Genomic DNA, 6,000 nt, shown 5'->3' with positions numbered 1-6,000 from the left:
CAGAGATGCAGCCAAGAGGCCCATGATCACTCTGGATGAACTGCAGAGATCTACAGCTGAGGTGGGAGACTCTGTCCATAGGACAACAATCAGTCGTATACTGCACAAATCTGGCCTTTATGGAAGAGTGGCAAGAAGAAATCCATTTCTTAAAGATATCCATAAAAAGTGTTGTTTAAAGTTTGCCACAAGCCACCTGGGAGACACACCAAACATGTGGAAGAAGGTGCTCTGGTCAGATGAAACCAAAATCAAACTTTTTGGACAATGCAAAACGTTGTGTTTGACGTAAAAGCAACACAGCTCATCACCCTGAACACACCATCCCCACTGTCAAACATGGTGGTGGCAGCATCATGGTTTGGGCCTACTTTTCTTTAGCAGGGACAGGGAAGATGGTTAAAATTGATGGGAAGATGGATGGAGCCAAATACAGGACCATTCTGGAAGAAAACCTAATGGAGTCTGCAAAAGACCTGAAACTGGGACGGAGATTTGTCTTCCAACAAGACAATGATCCAAAACATAAAGCAAAATCTACAATGGAATGGTTCATAAATAAACATATCCAGGTGTTAGAGTGGCCAAGTCAAAGTCCAGACCTGAATCCAATCGAGAATCTGTGGAAAGAGCTGAAAACTGCTGTTCACAAACGCTCTCCATCCAACCTCACTGAGCTCGAGCTGTTTTGCAAGGAGGAATGGGCAAACATTTCAGTCTCTCGATGTGCAAAACTGATAGAGACATACCCCAAGCGACTTACAGCTGTAATCGCAGCAAAAGGTGGCGCTACAAAGTATTAACTTAAGGGGGCTGAATAATTTTGCACACCCAATTTTTCAGTTTTTTATTTGTTAAAAAAGTTTGAAATATCCAATAAATTTCGTTCCACTATATGATTGTGTCCCACTTGTTGTTGATTCTTCACAAAAAATTACAGTTTTATATCTTTATGTTTGAAGCCTGAAATGTGGCAAAAGTTCGAAAAGTTCAAGGGGGCGGAATACTTTCGCAATTCACTGTATATATATATATACAAACACACACACATATATATACACACACACACATATATATATATATATATATATATATATACATATATACACACACACACACACACACATATATATATATATATATATATATACATACACACATGTATATATATATATATAGATCCTCTGAGAATTCTTTGCCATAAGGTGCCATGTTAAACTTCTAGTGACCAGTATGAAAGAGTGAGAGCGATAACACCAAATTTAACACACCTGCTCCCCATTCACACCTGAGACCTTGTAACTCTAACGAGTCCCATGGCACCAGGGAGGGAAAATGGCTAATTGGGCCAACTTGGACATGTTCACTTAGGGGTGTGCTCACTTTTGTTGCCAGTGGTTTAGACATTAATGGCTGTGTGTTGAGTAATTTTGAGGGCACAGCAAATTTACACTGTTATACAAACTATACACTCACTACTTTACATTGTAGCAAAGTGTAATTTCTTTAGTGTTGTCAAATGAAAAGATATAATAAAATATTTACAAAAATGTGAGGGGTGTACTCACTTCTGTGACATACTGTATATACATACATATATACATACTATGTATATATACTATTAATCATAATGGGTATCACTTAGTAATTACTCAAAAAGCAATTTAGGTCTAAATCTATATTTAACCCATTAGGTGCCATTGGGCTTCTTTTTTTGAGAGTTCTCTCACCCTATTTATTCCCCGCCATGAAGGGGGCATTTTTTCTATTCCCCAAAACTTCCGTGGTTATTTTGTATATGTGTTCCGAAATGCGCTTTCCTAATTTTCTTTTTGAGCGACCGATATATATCAGGCCACACGGGCATTCCATACCATATACCACATGGGTGGATACACAGGAAATGAACTCTTTAATTTCAAAGGTTCTTCCATTCGCATTCAATGTAAATGAAGTAAGGCCCCTAAAATGGGTATTTACTTGACGGCACGCCTTACAGTACATCTTCTACACAAATGGAATCCTGTAGTGTTCCAAAATATTTTTGGTGTTTTCGTTGGATCTAAAACTTTTTTGACAATTTTATCACCTATTGTTGGCGCTTTACGATATATAAACATGGGTTTCTCGGGTAAAACTGGTCCTAAGATTTTATCCATCTTCAGAACTTCCCAATGTTGTTTAAATATATTCTCAAACTCCCTATATTGTACATTATAGTCCGTAATGAAACCCCATTGGTGCTTATCATTAGTTGTTTTCTCTTTGGTTGCTAAGCAAACTGCATGGGGGATTTCATACACTTCCTTAATTGTCTGGTCGATGATCTCTGGCCTATATCCTTTCTCTACAAATTTGTTTTTTATAATCGTTGATTGGGTCAGATAATCTTCATCCGTTGTACAATTTCTCCGAATTCTCAACATCTGTCCTTTATGAATGTTTCTCAACCAATTGGGATGATGCTCACTTTGTATTAGGAGGTATCCATTTCGGTCAGTGGGTTTGAAGTATGCTTTTTTAGTTATCTTTTTTTTTTTCTATAGAGACACATACATCCAAATAATTTATTGTTTTATTGCTCCATGTAAAATCTAATTTGATATTTTGTTCATTGCAATTAAGATCTTCCATATAGCTTTTCAAGGATGTCTCACTTCCCGAAGGGAAGGCATTATCAGATAATTTATTAAAGAGGTTGTAAACTCATTCAACTTTTCTTTTTTTTTTCCCCAACCTGAAAGAGAAACACATAATGAGCTAGTATGCATCGCATACTAGCTCATTATGAAATACTTACCTTAGAACGAGCACTGTATGACGGGCGACATGTTCAGTAGCCCATCTTCCGGAATTGCGGCATCCGGCCATCTGATTGGCCGGACCCGCGATTACGTCACTCCCGTGCAGGCGCGCAGGAGCCGATGGTCACGGCACGGGGCTCTGAAGGAACGGCACCATCGGCCGTTCCTTCAGAGCGCATGCGCCAGTGATGTCACTGGCTGCATTTAGGGTAAATATCTCCTAAACGGTGCATGTTTAGGAGATATTTACAGTACCTATAGGTAAGCCTTATCATAGGCTTACCTACAGGTAAAAGTTGCAGAGGAGGGTTTACTTCCTCTTTAATTTTAAAGATAATTTAAAAGCATCTGATTTTTGCACTTCCTTATATTAACCAGCCTTCCTGTCGTATTTTGCTAGTATTTAAATATTTTAACACATATATGATATTGATCGTTATTTCATATATTTTATAGATTTTAAATTAGGATTTAGAATTATGATGTGTTTTATGATGGCTTATAGAAATAACGTGTTGCACTAAATATATTGATTTTAATTTGCTATTGTATATATATATATATGTAAATGTATGCGATCTTTGGAGTTGCCCATAATCAAAATGGTTTCCGCATTACAATCGTATGTAAACCGCTTGTTTGATTCATGTTAATGGAAGATAATAGTTTTACTTCCTGCTTGGTGTGTTGTAGTGGCATAGCGGAAGTGCCGCAGCGTCCCGGCTAGCTAATGAATATTCATTAGCGAAGTGGGCAGGCTCCAATGATTGTGGCTATAAGATGAAGCGCAGCGCAGCGTACCTACGTCCTCAGTTGAAGTCCCTGTGACGAAACGTGTCAGGACGTAGGCACGCTGTCTCTTAGGAAACCTCTTGACGTCACGACCAAGTTCCAGAACTCTCCGCTGGTTACCCGAGGAGTGAGCGGCACTGGCGGTGAGAGGTCTATACGTCCGAGCTTTCCAATATGTTACGCCTTGTCATTAATTTTTAAATGTAAGCAGATTGGATTGGGGGGAAGTGGATGCATGTTAGTGTATATTAAATAAATGTTAAACGTTATTACACTATCCGCCTCCTATCTTGCTTGCTTTGCATTGTGGTACGATCTGGTCATCTGATCTGTCACGAGGCTATACAGATCCCCCAGGTGGAAAGAGTGTCTCTATCCAATGGTTTAAAGGGTGCATGCAACTTATGCATATACGTCTATGACCTGTTGTCATCTGGTGAGTGCCCATTCGGGTGGGGAGCACTGGAGGTGTGGTGAAGGCTTTTGAGCAGATCCATATACAAGAGCATTGGGAGTACCATCGTTGTTTGACCGTTGGCTTACCAGCAGAAGAGTCTACTATTATATATGTCTTGACCTGCATGCTGTGATATGAGGACTTTATTGATATATAATATGTGCAAGCATATTTAGCGCTGCTGAATGTGGTTTATGCTATTTATTGATTTTTAGTATTCATTACATTTATTTTGCAATTTATCTGTTTAACAGTAGCTGCTATCACAAAACTTTTATTATTTAAACAATCATTCATTTCCTGTAGGCCGTCAGCGCTGGGCGAGTGTTTTTAGGTTTATATCTTTTAACCACTAGTTTGATATATATATATATATATATATATATATATATATATATCTATATATATATGTGTGTGTGTGTGTGTATATATATCTATGTGTGTGTATATATATATATATATATATCTATATATATGTGTGTGTATATATATATATATATATATATATATATATACACACACACATGTGTGCGTATATGTATTAGTGATCGACCGATTATCAGCAAAGCCGATATGCACTTTGCCCGATATATCGGAATCGGCCTTTTGATTTACCGATATTGACGATATTTCGGGAAAGTGCTTGTACAGGGGTGATGCCTGCAGCTAGAGGCATCACCCCGGTACCGGTGTCCAAAGCCGACGGTCGGCTGTCTTGTAATAACAACCGATGCGGCTGAGAAGCCACTCGGCTGTCATTCCAAGGAGCGGGAGGAGACCTCCCGCGGCTCGCCCGGGTCTCCTGTCCCACCGGGAGACCCGGGCATCCTACCTTCACCGCCACCGTCTGACCGGGTCTCCATTTCTTTGAATTCGGTGCCGCTGAGTACCCGGAAATGATGTCATGACTGGCGTTGCCGAATTAAAAAAACTTACAGCATGCAAAACAGCCAAACTTGGCGTTTTGAATGCTTTTAAGTGCAGAGGAGGGGTTTGGGGTATTTTAGACCCCCAGATCCCTCCACCACAGTACCTGTAGACATTAAAAAAAATTTTAATGTCTGAAAATATCGGGAGATACCGATATCCGATGACCAAAATATCAGTATCGGCGGTAAAAAAACGATATCAGTCGATCAATAGTATGTATGTATATATATATATATATATATATATATATATATATGTATATACAGTATGTCACAGAAGTGAGTACACCCCTCACATTTTTGTAAATATTTTATTATATCTTTTCATTTGACAACACTAAAGAAATTACACTTTGTAAAGTAGTGAGTGTACAGTTTGTATAACAGTGTAAATTTGCTGTGCCCTCAAAATTACTCAACACACAGCCATTAATGTCTAAACCACTGGCAACAAAAGTGAGTACACCCCTAAGTGAACATGTCCAAGTTGGCCCAATTAGCCATTTTCCCTCCCCGGTGCCATGGGACTCGTTAGTGTTACAAGGTCTCAGGTGTGAATGGGGAGCAGGTGTGTTAAATTTGGTGTTATCGCTCTCACTCTTTCATACTGGTCACTAGAAGTTTAACATGGCACCTTATGGCAAAGAATTCTCAGAGGATCTATATATATATATATATATATATATATATATATGTGTGTGTGTATATATATATATATATATATATATATAGGTATGTGAGTGTGTATATATACAGTGCTTTGCGAAAGTATTCGGCCCCCTTGAACTTTTTGAACTTTTGCCACATTTCAGGCTTCAAACAAAGATATAAAACTGTAATTTTTTGTGAAGAATCAACAACAAGTGGGACACAATCATGAAGTGGAACGAAATTTATTGGGTATTTCAAACTTTTTTAACAAATAAAAAACTGACAAATTGGGCGTGCAAAATTATTCAGCCCCCTTAAGTTAATACTTTGTAGCGCCACCTTTTGCTGCGATTACAGCTGTAAGTCG

The sequence above is a fragment of the Pelophylax lessonae genome (genome assembly GCF_965119305.1).
Source record: "Pelophylax lessonae genome assembly, chromosome: 2".
Lineage (NCBI taxonomy): Eukaryota > Metazoa > Chordata > Amphibia > Anura > Ranidae > Pelophylax > Pelophylax lessonae.
The sequence above is the reverse complement of the archived record's forward strand: the minus strand, read 5'-3'. Positions refer to the sequence as shown.